The sequence below is a fragment of the Marmota flaviventris genome, chromosome 3, assembly GCF_047511675.1.
Source record: "Marmota flaviventris isolate mMarFla1 chromosome 3, mMarFla1.hap1, whole genome shotgun sequence".
In the NCBI taxonomy this organism is placed as follows: domain Eukaryota; kingdom Metazoa; phylum Chordata; class Mammalia; order Rodentia; family Sciuridae; genus Marmota; species Marmota flaviventris.
Window position 1 is genome coordinate 67,829,287 of NC_092500.1, and position 20,820 is coordinate 67,850,106.

A 20,820-nucleotide genomic window follows, 5' to 3' on the forward strand; every position below is an offset into this window, starting at 1 on the left:
TCTAAACTCTATATTCAGAGAACAGTCAAAAATGACTCTGAAGGGCCATGAGAAGGTCATCTCTTTAATAGTGATGCTTTTCAGTTGGTGGTTCCCTGTGCTTTTGATTTCCTAGTCCTTTTCAATTTACCCACAAAGGCAAACCTTACCCAACTTAACAAGAATATGACTGTTCTTGCAATATGGTTAGAGAGATCCCATTATTGTTTTTAAAAGTGATATATAGGCCATTAGCATATAGCTGACTCAAGGTGACTTTAGATTTAGATTTGTTAGCATCTGGGGTACAGAGGCCAGGGAATCTACTCTTAGTAGCCAGGAATCTGTTGTCCCCTAGATATTGCAAATCTGCCTACAGTGAGTTTTGGGAGGTCTACATATAGCTACTGTTCACCAAGGTCTTAGCTTTTAGGAATAGGAAGAATGGGTAGGAAGGACCTCAGACTATCACATCACTGAGAAATTTCTGGTCCTGCTAATAGAGTTTCCAAAGGCTACATGTTAGAAGAAGTGGCCTATAGTACTTTTTCCTTTTGTCATTGGTATCAGTGTGACACTAGTTCCAAAGGCACTCAGTTACCTGTAGATTGTTCCCTTGAAAAGAGATGTGGGTGTTATACAGCTCTGTTCAAGCAGATTACTTTCCCCATGAGTGTTAATGATTCCTAAGGGGAATCATTAGGAGAAACATGGAACTAATTACAAACCCTATTGCTGCAGTTTGTCTTGGGGCTATAAATATTAAATTCCTTTAATCTTTTTATTACAATGATAGGTCTTGGTTGCTTACCTAGTGGTGGAAACCTAATTTTCATTACTGAAGTGTTTGGAGCCTTTGATTCACACCCTTCTCTTGCTACACAAGAGCTTTACATTATAGCTGTGGGAGGAAGAGGCAAGCTGTATCTGTGGTGAGCAGAATAATCATCCCCCAAAGATGTCCATTTCCTAACTCTTGAGACCTGTGAATAATGTTGCCTGAAGTGGCAAAAGGGACTTCACAGACTTGGATGAAGTTGAGGGCTTTGAGATGGGGAAATAAGCCTGGATTTTCAAATTGGGCCTAATTCTAATCTCATGTGTTTTTAAAAGCAGAAAACCTTTCCTATCTGTGGTAACTTGTTGGTTCTGGAATGTTTGAAACTGTCAACAACTGGATAGTTATGTAGTTTTTAAGGGTGTCCCTCAGGTGATACCCAGCAAGAAAGTAGAATTCTCAGTCCTATGCTGAGTGGGATTGTGCTGCTAACTCCTGAAGGACTAGGGAACAGACTCCATTCTAGAGCCTCCAGAAAGGGATGCAACTTTAATTTAGCCCCTAAGGTATATCCAGCTTCTCTCCTATAGAACTGTAAAGTAATAAATTAATGTTACTTGGAGCCACTAAATTTGTTGTAATTAGTATCAACAGCAACAGGGAACTGATAGCACCCAAGTAGATTACCTGGCTGCTTCTTATTGTAGTTATTTCTGTTAACCAGTTACCCTGTCAAGATGGTAGCATGTGATGGCACGTGCCTGTAATCCCACCAGCTTGAGAGGGTGAGGCAGGAGGATCACAAATTTAAAGCCAGCTTCAGCAAAAGCAAGGTGCTAAGCAACCGAGTGAGACCCAGTCTCTAAATAAAATACAAAATAGGGCTGGGAATGTGGCTCAGTGTTTGAGTGCCCCTGAGTTCAATCCCCAGTACCCCAAAAAACAAAAAATGGTAGCACTTTCCTTCTAGTTTCTGAGAACAAAAAGTTTAAAATGCCTTGGTGATAGCTGTGGCTTGCAGTTCTGACCATGTCCTTGTTGTGTCTCCTGCCAAAAGTATACTCCCCTTCAGGACCAGACCTTTAACCTTGCAGGCATAAAGTCATAGGATTGGAAATATCTGAGTGGGTCATTGGGAGTGATAATAAGTAGGGTCACTCAGCTTTCATTTTTTTTTGCCCTGAGGGAGCAATACTTCAAAAAGATTGATTTAGTGCATATATTCTGTCCTGAAGGATAGTCCCCATCTTTGCAGATTCCTCCAAGATAGTGATTCAACTGTAGGCTGTTCAGGGGCTCTCTTGTGAGGATGTGCTGCTCACTTTTTTAGGATGGCAGGGCCCTGATATAATTTACTTAATGGGATGACACTGGTTGTTGTCTTTAAGAAACAGTACCAGGCTTGGGTTGTGGCTCAGTGGTAGAGTGCTCACCTAACACATGTGAGGCCCTGGGTTCGATCCTCAGCACCACATAAAAATAAATAAAATAAGGGTATTATGTCCAACTACAACTAAAAAAATAAATATTAAAAAAAAAAAAAAAGGGCTGGGATTGTGGCTTGGCAGTAGAGCGCTTGCCTAGTATGCATGGGGCCCTGGGTTTGATCCTCAGCACCACATATAAATAAATGAATGGAATAAAGGTATTGTGTCCAACTACAACTAAAAAAATAAATATTAAAAAAAAAAAGAAATAGTACCATAATAAGGTACTGTTATTCTTGCTGGGTACCACCTGTTGGCTGGTTAGACTTGGAGGGGTAGGAACTATTCTGGAAGTCTTCCAGTTTTTCTTATTTGTATATATGTGTGTACTTATATAGTTCAGTTATTTGAATTAGAATCCATATGAAGTTATACAATATGATTACTTGATACTGGTTTCTTTTGATTATAGATTTCTTTCTCCTGATTTTGTTGTTATTGTGAAAGAAAATAGATTGCCCTATAGAGTTTTCATAGTCTGGATTTAGCTGTTATATCTTCATGGTGTAATTTTAACATGTTATTCCGTCATTGGTATTTCCTGCAAATTGACAACTGTGTCCAGAAGCTTGTCAGATTCAGTTTCATTTTGAGAAATCTATTTCAATAGTAGTGAATGAATGGAATTTTATGTAATCAAAGTAGGAGGCACATAATGTCTCTTTTTGTGATGATAGTAGCCATTTGATGCTTACTGCCAAGATCTATTAATTCATTAGGAATATAATATGAATTTTTTCATTTATTATTTGGGAAACATGAAGATAAATTTCTTCTTATCATATGGTTATTTAGTGGTACAGCTTGTATAAGAAAGGCAAAATAAATGCTTGACTTAGTCTGTTTTGGCTGCTACAATAAATTGCTAGGAATAGGCTTGTAAACAACAAATTTATTTCTCAGTTTTAAAGACTTGGAAATTCAAGATCAAGATGCTAGTGTGTTAAGTGTCTAGTGAGGACTTACTTTCTCATAGGTGGAAGAGGCTAGCTAGTCTTTGGAGTCTGTCTTTCTTTTAATTATGGTACTGGGGGTTGAACCCAGGGGCTTGCACATGCAAGGCAGGTGCTTTACTACTGAGCTATATCTCCAACACCCTATCTCTTTAATTTTAAAATTTTAGAACAGGTCTTGCCAGATTGTCCAGGCTGGCTGGCTTTGAGCTTGTGATCCTCCTGCCTCAGCTTCCTGACCCCAGCAACCTGGGATTACTGACGTGTCAACTCATGACCACTTATTTTTCCCTGTATTGTTTTAAAGCAAAACCCAGCTTTTGTATAATTTCATCTGTAAATATTTTGTATGCATCTTTAAAAGATACCACACCATTGTACTGCAGTTTACATAGGAAAGGCAGCATGCCTGGGGTCTCTTAAAAGGGCACTAATCCCATCCATGAAGGCAAAGTCCTGATGACCTAATCACCTTCCCCAGAGGCCCCATCTCTTAGTACCATCACTTTGGTGTAAGGATTTCAATGTGTGAATGGGAGGGGGCATAGCTATTCAGACATAGCAATGCTTGGTTCTTTTTATTTACTGTTTTTCAAAGTAATGAGTTCATTTATTAGCAACCTTCAAAATTAATCAGGTTTTAAGAATTATAACTCTGGGTTTATGGATTTAAATGTATTTGGTATTTTCTAGTCTGTTCTCTTCCTTACCTTATAAGGAATGATTTGTATAAATTTTATGACATTTAAAAAATAAGTATATACATTTTCTTTTTTTTCCCCACATTTTTTTGGTGCTTTATAGTTATACATAATAGTGGGATTTGTTGTTACAAGCTCTTAAACATTGAACCCAGTCTATAATCCTTTGTTTGAGAATGTTAATCCCTTACTTTTCCCCAGTTCATAGGTTAGCTTTGTAGTGTTCTTCTGATTTGTTGATGATAAACATGGAGGGAACTGCCACATATCAAGATATGGAGCCAGATGTCTTAAGGTGGTTGGAAAGTGGAAGTATAGGAAAATACCTTTGGCCAATGACTCTGAGGTGTAAGGTTGCAGTGCTAGGCTTACTCCCCTGTCACCACCCCTGAATGTTGTTATGGTGGGCAAAGGGTTGAATGATGTAATGGGAATGGAGTTTTATGTAATCAAAGTATGTTTGTTAAAGAATGGATACTTTGGACGTGTCCTTTTGTACATGGTGTTCAGCAGCTATTAACACAGCAACTTAATATCCTGAAATTTTGTAAGGCAGAGTGGTCTCTTATCTGCATTATCCTAAGGCTCCAAAAGGTTGTGCTAGGGCTATCAGAAACATACACTAATCAAATCAAACAGTGAAAAAAGTTGTTCAGTAAATGTTTCATTTAAATCACTCTGAGATCATTCTCTCCACACACACACAGGAGACAGGGTCTTGCTATGTTGCCTAGGCTGGCCTCAATCTTCTGGCTGAAGTGATCTTCCTGCCTCAGCTCCCTGGGTAGCTGGGACTATCAGCAACCACTACTGTGCAACCCTTCTTAGGCTGAAGCTTGCAAGCTCACACTCTCTGCCCTCTTCCTCTCTCTCTCTCTGCCCTCTTCCTTTTCTTTCTCTCCTCTTTCTGCTCTCTTTCTTTCTCTCTGCTCTCTTCCTCTCCCTCTCTGCCCTCCTCCTCTCCTCTCTCTGCTCTCTGCCTCTCCTTTTCTTCTCCTTTGGGCAGCCTCTCAATAAAATCTCTTGGTTGAATCTCTGCCTCGGGTGAGTCACTCACCTTTCACTCATTGACCTGGTAAAACCCTATAGATTGCACTGCATTCCAGGATTCTCCCATCAAATTGCTTTCCTACCCTCTCTCTCCTTTCCAAGGGTCATACATGCATTGCAGTCCGATGGCTTTCTCTGTCTTTGCTATTCCTTTCCCTGTTTTCCCTCATATATGTTTCACTTAATAAATCTTTTTTTTTTTCCAGTGCTGAGGATCAAACCCAGAGCCACATGCAAGCCAGGCAAGAGCTGTAATAAGTTTCAAACACCCAATCCTTTCTTGGCTTTTGATTTTTTTTTTTTTTAGTTGTAAGTGGATATTTTATTTATTTATATGCGGTGTTGAGGATGAACCCAGGCCTGTGGGGAGCCTCTCTGAATGACCACACCTTCCAGTCTTGATGCACCAGGCTCTGACCAACCACTGCATTCGTTGTGGCTTGGGCAGTGACCTCCTTGGATATCAAAGCCAGTCTTCTGAGTAGGCATACCCCTGTGGTTGAGCTACACTCACTTATTCCTTCGTAATCCTACCCCTTTGCCCTGTTTGGGATAGAATATTCCATGGAAACTCCCTTTGTGTGTCCCCTTGTCTTGCTCTGCCTTTGGGCAAGGCCTTCCTAGATGTCAGTCAACCTGCTGACAGAAGACATCACAAAGCTAGACTCAACCCCCTGAAACCTGACCCCTTGCCTCATTTGAATGACTTCTCCCCAACCAAAGGGTTCAGTTCGTTTTCTCTCTCTCTCTCTCTCTCTCTCTCTCTCTCTCTCTCTCTCTCTCCCTCTCTCCCTCCCTCCCTCCTTCCAAGGACCCCTAAGGTCAGAGGAGCCATCATAAGACCCAAAGAAAAAGGCATTTCTCTGTCTCTGTGATTATTTCATGCAGCCCAGATCACCTGGAGTGACCCTGAGTGTTTAGTCGTGGAATGCGACACAGGACCTCACACATGCCAGTCAAGTGCTCTACCATTGAGCCACAACTCTATCCCTGGCCTCTGATTCTTGAAGAACCTAGATTTACACTTGCAGTGTTTCAGAATGTCATCTCTAAGAAATATTTCTAGCTTCTTGACTTCTGCGTACTCCAAAGCAGACAGATTGTTTATTCTCTCCATTTTAGAAATTATTTTCCCTACTCCGTTTTAGTGTCAACCTTCTGTTTGCTTATTATTCATGAACTTCAGCCTCCGTCTCCTTGTTTAATGAAAACTATTGAACTCTGATGGCATAGGTCTTATATTGTATGTAATGGGTTTCTGTAGCTGTAAGTATAGCAAACTCAAGTAGTTGAGTTAACTATTTTGCACTAGCTGGTTGTCACTCTCCTTTAAGCTGCAGGAAAGATTCCAGGCACAAACTTGAAGTATGTCATGATAGTTTTACTATGGTCTGGGAAAGGGTCTACCATCAAGTTGTGTTCTGTCCTCTCTCCTCTGGCCAAAGTTCTAGAATATCAGCATGACTGCAGTGACTAGTTATTACCACAAGAGGGCACTAGGGAAGACTGCTCATCTATTCAGTACTGAAGTGACATGCCTAACAGAACCCTAAAGAGAGAGATAGAAGAAGATCTTAGAAGATGGAAAAATGTACCCTGCTCATGGATAGGCAGAACCAACATCATCAAAATGGCGATATTACCCAAAGTTCTCTACAGGTTCAATGCAATGCCAATCAAAATCCCAACGGCATTTCTGGTAGAAATAGATAAAGCTATCATGAAATTCATATGGAAAAACAAAAGATCCAGAATAGCAAAAGCAATTCTAAGCAGGAAGCGTGAATCAGGAGGTATAGCGATACCAGATTTCAAACTGTACTACAGAGCAATAGTAACAAAAACAGCATGGTACTGGTACCAAAACAGGCAGGTGGATCAATGGTACAGAATAGAGGACACAGAGACCAATCCACAAAATTACAACTTTCTTATATTTGATAAAGGCGCTAAAAGCATGCAATGGAGAAAGGATAGCATCTTCAACAAATGGTGCTGGGAAAACTGGAAATCCATATGCAACAAAATGAAGCTGAACCCCTTTCTCTCGCCATGCACAAAAGTAAATTCAAAATGGATCAAGGACCTAGATATCAAATCAGAGACTCTGCACCTGATAGAAGAAAAAGTTGGCTCCGATCTACACATTGTGGGGTCGGGCTCCAAATTCCTTAATAGGACGCCCATAGCACAAAAGTTAATAACTAGAATCAACAAATGGGACTTACTCAAACTAAAAAGTTTTTTCTCATCAAGAGAAACAATAAGAGAGGTAAATAGGGAACCTACATCCTGGGAACAAATCTTTACTCCTCACACTTCAGATAGAGCCCTAATATCCAGAATATACAAAGAACTCAAAAAATTAAACAACAAGATAACAAACAACCCTATCAACAAATGGGCGAAGGACCTGAACAGACACTTCTCAGAGGAGGACATACAATCTATCAATAAGTACATGAAAAAATGCTCACCATCTCTAGCAGTCAGAGAAATGCAAATCAAAACCACCCTAAGATACCATCTCACTCCAGTAAGATTGGCAGCCATTATGAAGTCAAGCAACAATAAGTGCTGGCGAGGATGTGGGGAAAAGGGTACACTTGTACATTGCTGGTGGAACTGCAAACTGGTGCGGCCAATATGGAAAGCAGTATGGAGATTCCTAGGAAAGCTGGGAATGGAACCACCATTTGACCCAGCTATCGCCCTTCTCGGTCTATTCCCTGAGGACCTTAAAAGAGCATACTATAGGGATACTGCCACATCAATGATCATGGCAGCACAATTCACAATAGCTAGACTTTGGAATCAACCCAGATGCCCTTCAATAGATGAATGGATTAAAAAACTGTGGCATTTATACACAATGGAGTATTACGCAGCACTAAAAAATGACAAAATCATGGATTTTGCAGGGAAATGGATGGCATTAGAGCAGATTATGCTAAGTGAAGCTAGCCAGTCCTTAAAAAACAAATGCCAAATGTCTTCTTTGATATAAAGAGAGCAACTAAGATCAGAACAGGGAAGAAGAGCATGAGGAAAAGATTAACATTAAACAGAGACGAGTGGGGGGAGAGAAAGGGAGAGAGAAGGGAAACTATGGAAATGGAAGGAGACCCTCATTGTTACACAAAATTACATATAAGAGTTTGTGAGGGGAAAGGGGGAAAAAAAAACAAGGGAGAGAATTAAACAACAGCAGATGGGGTAGAGAGGGAAGATGAGAGGGAAGGGGAGGGGGGATAGTAGGGGATAGGAAAGGTAGCAGAATACAACAGTCATTAATATGGTATTATGTAAAAAGGTGGATGTGTAACCGATGTGATTCTGCAACTTGTATTTGGGGTAAAAAATGGGAGTTCATAACCCACTTGAATCAAATGTATGGAAGATGATATGTCATGAGCTTTGTAATGTTTTGAACAACCAATTAAAAAAAAAAAAGAAAATTTTGACATCTGAAAAACTTTTGCTAATAATAAGCAGGCTGTGAAGTGTTCATGCAGTTAATTGACAGCCTCCTTTACCATTGTAAACCAATGGATTTATGTGTATGCTATTAAAAAGTAAAACAGAAAAAAAAAAGAAAATGAAAGGGGGAGAATAAAAAGGAGGAAAGAAAGCAAAGTGGGAAGGTAGAGGAGGAACTGGGATGGCTAAAGCACTGTAAAGGGCTGGAGGTTACTCCCAATCCAGCCCTGATGAGGGAGGAAATTGGAAAAAAAGAAGGCTAAGAAACCCTCTGATCACATACCTTCTTCCCCAAAATCTACTTTTAAACTTTAAAATAAATTGTATTTATTTAGAAACTTTCAGAATTCCGACAAAGCAGCTGCAACTTTTCTTTCCTCCAATTACAGAGTGTTATTCAGTTAACAGAACAGCAATTACTGGGGCTGGGGTTGTAGCTTAGCGGTAGAGTGCTCACCTAGCATGTGCAAGACCCTGGGTTCGATCCTATGCACCACATAAAAATAAATAATATAAAGGTATTGTGTCCAACTACAACTAAAAATAAAATATTTAAAAAAGAGCAGCAATTATTTCATATAAGTGACATTGGAGGCAACTGAAGATGAAAAACTACCATCCTCAAATATAAAACTCATTTGTTCTGTGCACAAAGAACCTGCTTTAACTTTCCATGCAATTCACAACCCCCATTTTGTAGCAGGCAGGGTGAGTGGCTATTAAAATACTATCAGAATGGGATTATCTAGAGCCACATTTGGTAATGTGTTAATTATAAAAGAAGGACACTGTACAGTTTTAAAACAAGTCTTACAAGGCTTACATTTCAATTTTTTTTCTTTTTTAAAAAGAAATGAGTTTGAGGACTGGGATTGTGACTCAGTGGTAGAGCACTTGCCTAGCATGTGTGAGGCACAAGGTTCAATCCTCAGTATCATATATAAATAGATAAATAAAACAAAGGTTAAAAAAATCTTTAAAAAAAAAGAGAGAAATGAGTTTGGTACAAAAGGAGGTTAGATGCTTATGGCAAGAAAAAACTATGCTATGACCAACTTCTTCCTCCCTCCACCTTTTTTTTTTTCTTTTTCTTCTTTTTTTTTTGGTACTGGGGATTGAACCCATGGTGCTTTACCACTGAACTACATCCCCCAGCCTTTCTATTTTATTTTATCTTTTTAAATTTGAGACAGGGCCTTGCTAAGTTGCTGAGTCTGGCTTCAAACTTGTGATCTTCCTGCCTCAGCCTCCTGAGTTGCTGGGATTATAGGTGTGTACCATCATGCCTGATTAAATTTTACTTTTTCTTTAGCAGACAGGGTATTCCATCTCTGAGCATTTCTTAGGAAACTCTAATAAATTGACTAAAGCAACTGTGCTTCAGCTTATGCTCTCCCACCAAGTTTGCACAATGTATAGGATGATGTTTCGTCTCCTGGCTTCTTTAGGAGCTTTTTTGTCTGTCTTTGTCCTTCGGATGTGTTTAGTTATTTTTCTCTTTTCTTTTTTAGGTACTGGGGTTGAACTCAGGGGCACTTGACCACTGAGCCACATCCCCAGCCCTATTTTGTATTTTATTTAGAGACAGGTGTTGAACCCACAATGCAAAGAAAAGTCCACCGATTCCAATTTTAAGCCAAATTAAAGCAAGCTTACATCAGTGACTGCCTCGCCCAAAGGCTGGGCCAGAGGGAAGTATCTGGTTAAAGCACAGGGAGGTTTTTATAGCACAAAAAGTTACAAAGGCAGATGTCTTGGAAACTTAGAGCTTACAGGGTTCTGGCAAGGGTAATAGGACAGATAGCAGGTTAATGGTCTACATGGCTTAATATTTCAAGATAGGGAGTTATTTCAGATTCCAACTTCAGAATTTATGGGGCACTGCTGAGGTTTCAGGGAGGGTTGTTATTTGGTCACGGAGAACCATGCATGGGTGAGTTCAGAGCATGGGCAGGAATTCCAAGCAAGTTTAAACACCAGAGTTTGGGGAGGCCAAATAGAAATCTTAGTATTTGATAGTAAAACAGAAATGAACTTTTCATGATCTTGTGGCAAGATGGCTCCCAATCATAAGATGGAATTAGTCATCACAGGGTCTCAGTTGGTAAGCTCCTCACCTTGCTGAGGCTGGCTTTGAACTCAAGATCCTCCTGTTTGAGCCTTCTGAGCCGCTGGGATGACAGGCGTGTGCCACCACAGCCAGCTCCTAGTTATTTTTCTTTAGTGAGGCACAGAGTCGCCAGTGCCCCTTCTACTCTCACTTGTCCTTTATGGAGATCTGTGTCCTGCAATGGCTGCACCCAAGAACCTATTTTCTTGTCCCAACCCCTATTCCCTTAGCATTTACAAATGACTCTGCCTACTGCAAGGAATACCCAGAGTCTCTAGATCTACCTGAAGTGTAGAATCTCAATTTCTCTCTGGATGACATAGATTTCTAAAAAACATTTAATTTAAAAAAATTCTAAGCTGGGCACAGTGGTGCATGCCTGTAATCCCACAGCAGCTTGGGAGGCTGAAGCAAGAGGATCGCAAGTTCAAAGCCAGCCTCAGCAACGGCAAGGCACTGAGCAACTCAGTGAGACCCTGTCTCTAAATAAAATATAAAATAGGGCTGGGGATGTGGCTCAGTGGTTGAGTGCCCCTGAGTTCAATCCCCAGTAGCAAAAAAAAAAAGAAAATGAAAGCATTGTCAACTGAGACATGATGCTTCAAATCATATCTACATTCCAGTCAATTAACAAATGCACACTACTTCCATTTATATTTTTTCAGGAATACAGTATGTTGTCAGGCATGGTGGCACACACCTGTAATCCCTGTGATGTGGGAGGCTGAGGCAGGATGATTGCATGTTTGAGGCCAGTCTTAGCAATTTAGTCAGACCCTCATCAACTTAGTGAGACCATGTCTCAAAATACAACAATAAATAGGTCTGGAGATATAGGTCAGTGATAAAGCATTCCTGGATTCAATCTACAGTACCGAAACAAATAAACAAACAAAATAAACCACCACCAACAATAGCAAACTGAACACAGTACGTCATCACTAACTATAGTGGCTAACAGATTCTGAACCAGCCCTTTGTTCTGAGCTCTCCTGGTTAATTTATAACTGGCTCCCATTCTCCAGAACATGAACTGCTCTCCAGAGTCTTAGTGATGGGGTTTTAAGTAGCTGGAAGCAGAATTCCAAGGTCACAGACACCAGATCAAACTTCAAACTCTATCAGCACATTTCTCACCAAGTCTACAGTCATCCTAATTAAATGATACTAAATCACATCTCACCTGAAAGACTCCTTTAATTTATTTTTGGTGCTGGGGTTTGAACCCAATGGTACCTTACCACTGCACTATATGCTAAGTCTTTTTGAGACAGGGGCTTGCTAAGTTGCTGAGGCTGGCCTCAAACTTGTAATCCTCTTGCCTCAGCCTCCCAAGTCACTGCAATTACAGGTGTGCATCACCACACCTGGCTAGTTCCTGTTAATTATATGCTTTTAGCTACACCTGACCCCCTCACCACTTTTTCACATTGCTGCCAGAATGATCTTTGAGAAATGCAAATCTTTTATTACTCCTTTGCTTAAAATCCTTTAGCAACTCCCTTTAGGCTTAGGATAAAGATCAGACTCCTTGCTACCTACTACAGTGGCCACACGGTCTGTCCCCCGCCTGCCTTTCCAGCCTCATCTCTCCTGACCTGTTTCTCTTCCACAAATGGGAAACTCCCTTCAGTCATTTTGCACTTGTTTCCCTTCTCCTGGAGTGTTTCCTCCAACTTCAACTCTCTCCTGATTAAGCCTACTTATCCTGCATGTCTCATCTTAGGCACGTTCTCAGGGAGGGCCCCCTGATCCTGGGCATGGGTCCTTTGTCTTCACAGTACCCTTGCAATTATAATGTGTATTAATAAAATAATTTATTTAATACTGTCTCCCCTTTTAGAGTCTAGAACTGTAATAACAGGGACTATTTCTGTTGTACTCATTGCTATATCCTTACCCCAAGGTAATTTCTGGTATATATTTACTTTGAATAATTATTAATAGGAAATGGAATAAAAGTGGTTGGTGCTGGTGCCAAGATCAGACTGGGTGGAGAGTCATCCCTGGATGACCCACTTAGCAGCAGGAACCTGGGAGTGGAGGAAGAGTGTTGTCATTCCTCTAGAGACCCACTCAGGATTGAGATGGGCTTACTGGGAAATGTAAAGCATTAGAGGAGATGGGAAGACCTCCTTTAGGTGCAAGAAGTCTATAAGGTGCCCGCCTGCCTGTCTGACCCTATGTCACAGATCTTCAGGACTGCTTTCTGCTTGTCCAACTCCATATCTTATCGTCATCCAAAAATTGTGAAGCTCTTTGAAGAGCTCTGTGAAGCTCTTTCTCAGAATGCACAGCACACCTAAATCACATATCTGTTGGGATTGTTCCTGGACCACAGAAGGCCAGAGCTGGAGGAACTGCTGCTGCTGGCCAAAGTCCACCCTCCATCAGCTCCCACTTGTTTGGGGCTTCAGTGTGCCAGTTGCTTTTATATAATTATCTCTGCTTTACAGATAAGGGAGCCAAGGCAAAGAGAGGAAATAACTTGTCCAAGGAATTTTATATATAATTTATGTAAAAAGTGAAGAAACCAAGGCCCAGGGTATATGGGTGACTTCTGGGGAACACCAGTGTATTAATTTGCTATGACTGCCTTAAGAAAGTGTGAATGACCACGCCTTCCAGTCCCGATGCACCAGGCTCTGACCAACCACTGCATTTATTGTGGCTTGGACAGAGACCCACTTGGATAGCAAGGAGGTCTTTGTGGGCATAACCTTAGGGTTGAGTTACACTCACCTGTTTCCATGAAGTCGTACCCCTTCTGCCCTTTTATGGATAGCATTTTCTTTTTCTTTCTTTCTTTTTTTATTAGTTGTTGATTGACCTTTATTTCCTTATATGTGGTGCTGAGAATCGAACCCAGTGTCTCACACATGCTAGGCAAGCGCTCTACCAACTGAGCCACAGCCTCAGCCCATGGATAGAACTTTCTAAGAACAGAGTCCCCCCAATAAAAGCTGGTTTCCGAATGTGCTTTCCCTCTCTCTCATCAGCCTCTCGTGACTTTCTCTTGCTCTCCCTGTTGGGGAGCCTGAGGCCAAGAGCGGAGAAGCCCTCCTGAAGATTGTGTAAAGGGAAATTGTGTCTGTGTTTTAATTTGCATCCCTACAAATCCACGTAAGTGACCTCAGTTCCACTGCCCGCACTGGCTGGGGGCGGCAAGAAAGGCCACACAGACTGGGTGGTTTAAAACAAAAGAAATTTATTCTTCTGGTCTGGAGACAGAAGTATGAAATCAAGGTGTCAGCAGGCTGGGTTCCCATTGAAACCTATGGGATAGAATCCTTGCTTGCCTCTTTGGCTGCTGGTGGTTTTCTGGTTCTTTTGGGCTTCCTCTTCTTTCAGTCGCAAAACTCCAAACTCTGTCTTTATCATCAAATGGCATTCTCTCTCCTCATGGCCATCTGGTCATTTTGGATCAGGGGCCTGTCACACTCCAGTAGGATCTCATCTTGTCTACTAAACCTGTAATGACTCTGTTTCCAAAGAAGGTCACATTCTGAGATACTAGAACTTATTAGAACTTCAACATGGTGTTTTTAGGGAATGCATTTCAACTCATCACACCAGACTATTAGTGGCATAAGAATCCAGATAGATTTATGAATAGGATTACTTTATAGGAGTCCATATTCTTCAAATGCATTTATCCTGCACCCATTGAAAATAATTTAGTTGAACTTCTTTCCTTTTAGGGAGGGTATTATTTTGAGATTTATTTCTCATTGTCTTATTCATTGTTGACTCTTATCAGTTTCATTTTCTTAAAAGCTTTAATATACAGTAAACAGCAAATAATATAGATTTTGACGTGTACATCCATGAAGCCCTACATTATCATTCCAAAAACTTTTTTGAATCCTTATATAATCTCTTCTTCTGTTCCTCCTATTCTTCCTCTCAAGCAACCACTGATGTACTTTCTGTCACTATGAATTAGTTTGAATTTTCTAGAGTTTTATACAGATGGAATTATACATCATAAATTTTTTTTGTGTGCTTTCTTTCACTTAGCATAATTGTTTTGGGATCAATAAAACAATTATGTATCAATATTATATATCCATTGATCAATATTATATCAATAGTTTGTTCTTTTTTGTATTATTTTATATCTCATTTCTTTAAAAATGTTTTTTTTTTTTTTTTTAGCTGTAGATGGACACAACACCTTCATTTTGTTTTATTTATTTTTATGTGGTGCTGAGGATGGAACCCAGTGCCTCACATGTGCGAGGCAAGCACTCTACCACTGAGCCACAACCCCAGCCCCTCATTTTTTTTAATATATATTTTTTAGTTGTAGGTGGACACAATAGCTTTATTTTTTTTGTTGTTGTTTTATGTGGTACTGAAGATTGAACCCAATGCCTCACTCCTGCTAGGAGAGAGCTCTACCACTGAGCCACAGTCTCAGCCCTTGCATCTCATTTTGTATCAAAGTTTGTTATTTTTTTTTATTACTGTGTAGCATTTCATTGTATGGTATTTCAGATGAACCTAATTCCAGTTGTAAGAACCAGCCACAAAGAACTGTGAGATCAAGAAATAGGCAGACTGGTCCAGAATTTCACAAAGTGCGATTTTTTGGGAGATTTATGGGTAGAAGAGTATGTTGTGTGGCAGCAAGCATGTGAATCCCCACACCCAAGGCAGGAGGAAGGGGGTGTTTGCCTACTAAGTGAGATGACGGTGGGCCTCAGCCAACCAGAATATACTGGGCCTTTCTCAAAAACTGTTAACATGTCCAGTGTCATTTAAGAAACAGTCTGGCATCAGTGGCTGGCACATCATGCATGGCTGACTATCCTGATGACTTTGTGCTCTAGGGCATGTGTCCCAGGGTCGCCTAAGGGCAATATGGTGGTTGTGACCAAGATGACTGTAGTTATGTCAAACTGGTTCACTACATTTGGATGTATCACAATTTGTTTATCCATTAATATGATGATGGACATTTGATTTTGGCTGTTGTAAATAAACTGTTGTGAGCCAAGTGCAGTGGCATATGTCTATAATCTCGGCAGCTTGGGAGACAGAGGTAGGATTGCCAAGTTCAAAGGCAGTCTTAGCAATGTAGTGAGATTCTGTCTCTAAATAAAAAAATATAAAAAGGGCTGGGATGTGGCTTAGTGGCTCTGGGTTCAATCATTGGTATGGTCAGTTATTTTAGTGGGTATGTGGTGATATTTCATTGTGGTTTTAATTAACTTATATATAATGATTAGTGATGATTAGTGACGAATGATGTTGAACATCTTTTCATTAGATGCTTATTTGCCATCCATGGACCTTCTTTAGTGACATGTCTATTCAAAGCTCCCCTGTTCTTGGCCACAGTAGTCAGAGACAGAGTCTGTATCCCTGATGAATAAACTTTTCTTTTCCTCCCCTTGAGCTGTGAGGTTAGTATGGCTCAAATAAGGATTTCTAAAAATGCAAACAACATTTATTTATTGGGTTATTTGTTTTTTTTTCTTTTAGTGTTAAGTTTTTTTGAGCTTTTTATATATCCTGGAGATAAATGCTCTATCTGACGTGCGTGTGGTAAAGATTTTCTCCCATTCTGTAGGCGCTCTCTTCACACTATTGATTGTTTCCTTTGCTGAGAAGAAGCTTTTTAGTTTGAATCCACCCCATTTATTGATTCGTGATTTTATTTCTTGCATTTTAGGAGTCTCATTAAGGAAGTCAGATCCTAAGCCAACATAATGAATATTTGGGTCTGTTTTTTCTTCTATTAGGCACAGGGTCTCTGGGATAATTCCTAGGTCCTCAATCCACTTTGAGTTGAATTTTGTGCAGGGTTAGAGATAGGGATTTAATTTCATTTTGCTGATATGGATTTTCAGTCTTTCTAGCACCATTTGTTGAAAAGGCTCTCTTTTCTCCAATGTATGTTTTTGATGTCTTTGTCTAGTATGAGATAACTGTATTTATGTGGGTTTGTCTTTGTGTCCTCTATTCTGTACCATTGGTCTATATGTCTTTTTGGTGCCAATACCATGTCATTTTTAAAAATATGTTTTTAGTTGTAGATGGACACAATATCTTTATTTTTATGGGGTGCTGAGGATCAAACTCAGTGTCTCACATGTGCAAGGCAGGCATTCTACCACTGATCCAGAGCCCTAGCCCACCATGCCATTTTTATTACTATAGAGCCAATCAATAAATGAACTAAGGAACTGAGCAGACAACAAATATATTAAAAAATGTTCAATATCTCTAGCAATTAGAGAAATGCAAATCAAAACTACTCTTTTGATTTTTATCTCACTCCAGTCTGAATGGCAATTGTCAAGAAAAAGCAACAAGCTGGGTGTGGTGGCGTGAGTCTGTAATTGCAGCAGCTGAGACAGGAGGATCATGAGTTCAAAGCCAGCCTCAGCAAAAGTAGGCACTAAGCAACTCAGTGAGACCCTGTCTCTAGATAAAATACATAGGGCTGGGGATGTAGCTTAGTGGTTGAGTGCCCCAAGTTCAATCCCCTGTGCCAAAAAAAAAAAAAAAAAAAAAAAAAAAGAAAAGAATATAAGCAACAACAAGTGTTGGAGGGGATGTGGGGAAAAAGGTACTCTCTTTCATTGCTGGTGGGACTGCAAATTGGTGCAAACACATGGAAAGCAGTATGTTTTCCTTAGATGGTACCATTATTTGATCCAGCCATCCCACTCCTTGGTCTATACAAAAGAATTTAAAATCAGCATACTACAATTATGCAGCCATATAAATATTTATAGCAATTCAATTCACAATAGCTAAACTGTGGAACCAACCTAGCTGCCCTTCAATAGATGAATGGATTAAAAATGGTATTATATATACAAAATGGAATATTACTTAGCCTTAAAGAAGAATGAAATTATGGCATTTGCAGGTAATGAATGGAGTTGGAGAATATCATGCTAAGCCATGTAACCCAAAACCCAAGGCCAGATGTTCTCTCTGATAAGTGGATGCTGATCCATAATGGGGAGGAGTGCAAGGTAAGAATGGAGAAACTTTGGATTGTGAAGAGGGGAGTGAGGGGAGCAGAGAGGATGTGGGGGTGGGAAAAATGGTGAAATGAGATGGACATCATTACCCTATGTACGTGTATGATTGCATGAATGGAATGGTGTGATTCTGCATCATGTACAACCAAATCAGAGAAATGAAAAGTTGTGCTCCATTTGTGAACAATGAGTCTAAATGTATTGTGCTGTCATGTGTAACTCATTAGAATAAATTAAAAAAATGCAAACAACAAACCCAATCACATTTTTTTTAGAGAAAAGGAAGTTTATTGGTTTTGAATAAAGTGATATAGTACAAGGTCAAAGCATTAATTGTGTATAGAACAAGTTTTCAAGTCCAGAGAACTCTGCCTCTGCTGCTAGTTGCTCTCTGTCCTGGGACATCCTTTCCTGTAGGGTGAAAAGATATCTTGCCTTTCTTTCTTGTGCAGTCCCCTCCCCCACTACATGAATTACTATAGCTTTGTAGTAGGTTTTCATATCTATTTTTGTTTGCACAGTCTCTGCTGATTTTTTTTTTTTTGTGAGGGGTATTGAATTCAGTGTCCTGTACAGGCGAGGCAAATGCTTTACCACTGAGCTATACCCCCTGTCTTAGCTGAGTTTTAAAGAATTGAAAAGAACAATCTTGTATTTCTAAGGGTGAATAAAGTCACTCTGCATCCAAAGCACTGTCAAAAGATATGCCCAGGTCTGGGATGCAGCTTAGAAGCAGAGTGCTTGCCTAGCACACGAAGAAGTATAGGGGGTTGGGGATGCTCCAAAGTATCTTATGGAAAAATTTAACTTTTATTTTATAAATACAGAATAAACATGTACAGAAAATACTGCTATACTCTCAACATTGGTGGTTTTACTTAGGGAGAGGAAAGGAGTTACATTAAATTTTGAATAAGGACCCAATTATGTTAATACTGGTTGAATTATTCTGGGGAGGGATTTTAAATTCCCTTCTTTAAATTATAATGGGACAAAGGAGAGGCCCCCTTATCTAATTCTCCCCTTTGAGCAAATAACTACAAAAGACGGGCTCAGGAAACATTATAATGAAATGTAATGTGAATCCACCCAGGGAAGTACAGAATTTGCAGCCTCATTATAAAGAAACTTCTAGTCATCTAAGTGGCAGGGGAAGTAGGGTCTGTGGTTGTTCAACCCCAGGGCTGTAAATGCCCCAAGCATACTGTTTACTGATCCCAATGGAAGAACTTGGAAGACTCGATGGAGAGGTTTTGGGCATTTTATTACTTACTCACCCCTTGGTGGAAGCAGGCCTGGTAACATAGGGCTCCACTGTGCCTATCAGCAGTGGGAACATATGTAGGTTTCATGCCATCGTGAAGGTGGGTTTCTTCAGATGTTTTATGAGTACATTCGTTTACCTTATGACCAAGGTCACTCTGTTTAGATTCTCTCCTAAGATTAGAGATAAAGGGAGTGGCCAGCTTCCCCTAGCCCTTATCCCTGACCACATTATTTTAGAGACCTTATCTCACTGCAAGCTTCCCTAGGCACGGATTAATGTTTAACCCAACAGTGGTGGAGAGTAAAGAGGATCCCTCTGAAAAGTCAGAGGGATGGAGAAGAGACTTAAATCGTCCCCAAACCCAATGGCTGACAACAGCAGTTCTTTGTCTTGCTCTTGTGTCTGGTGAATTGCTGTGGAGTGGAGTTGGGGGGAGAGTTTTTGGCAGGAGGATTTGGATTGGGATTGGGGTTGTGCCACATGCTTAATTCTGGAGTGTGGGGAGGTGGAGGGTGCAACTCTTTCCTTGGAACGATCTTTTCTACAACTGCAAGAGCACAAGAGGCTGGACAAACCATGAGAACATATATGAAAAAAAAACACAAAGAATTTTCCTAAAGTTTCTCCTTTTGTCCCATCTACTGACATTCCATTAACCAAAACAAGTCATGAGATCAAAGCTCATCCTTAGTGTGATGGGGATAATAGACCTTGTCTACTGCAGTGCTCTGGAAGATCACATGACAGAGGGAGAGGGTAAGGAATTGGGAATAAAAACTTGTTCTACCACAGGAAGGAAAAGGAGTTTTGGGTAGTGCTGAGAGCTCCCTTACTGTATTTTGGAATGTGGAAGTGCAGAGAACTTTCTCTAGAAGAATTGTGGGAGAATTAACTCTAATATGAAGCCATGAAATACTAGTGGTGGAACACAAGACCTCTCTTTATTTCCTCTTCCTCTATTCCTTCCTTTTCCTACCTGGGAACCCTCCACTGAGACATAGGTATTGCTAAGAGCCAAGTATATGATGCATGGCATTTTTGGTGGAAAGGTGACGCCAGCTAGCCATTGAGATGATATGATTATGTTAAGATTTGCATTCATATGGATATTGGACTCCTGCTGTTCACCTAGGCCGGCTACGGGACTCCTGGAGAGTTCCCATTGGTTGGGGAAGTACAGTAGGAGGGAGTTCCGGGGGAGGAGCTCTCGGTCCTAGAGGAGGCACGTGTGTGGAAAAAATCTTCCCGGGCGGTACCGGACATTGGCGGCAGTTTCAAAAAATAAACTTTGTTCCTGCTTGAGTGGCTCGTGATTTTGTGCCCAGCCAGACTGCGGCAACTGGTGGCCCGCACGGGGAACGCCTGAAGTTTGGAGGTGAGTAAAATTGCCTGAGGGAAGGAAACAAAATGGGTGACCATTTCAAAAAACAATGTGTTCTCGTTTTGATTTATCTTGTTTTTGTTTCAAGCTGCCTATCCCTAGAATTTTCTCAGGCAAACTGGGAAAATTGGTTGGCTCAAGGTTTGAAGTTGTTCGGCCCTGAGAAAGAGAAAATTGATACAACTATTCTTTGTTCGGTTTTTGTTTGATTCTGTTTCGGTTTTGTTTTATGCTATCTTATTGGGTTGCGTTACCTTTATAGTAGATTAGAAACTAGTAAAAAACAAACCGAAAGACTGTTAAGTAAATTGTTAGAGGTCCAGACTATGGTAGAAAACATGTTAGGTCAAGCGAAAGAGAAGGTCTCTCAAGCTAGTCAGACAGAGGAAGATTTGAAGAAAGAAAGCTTAGAGGAAAAACAACCATCAGGCGGGGAATTACAACAGGAGGCTGCTACTAACCCCGTTCTATCACCAGAGGGCGTAATTCAACCAACAGCTCCATCTACAGCTGAGCGGCCCTCAACTCCCGTAGTTGATGGACGGAATCCTGAGGCAGGACCCCAAAGATTAGCATGCCCTGTACTTGAGCAGGCAGGAGGGCAACGAATTCACCGTGCTTTAGATTTCA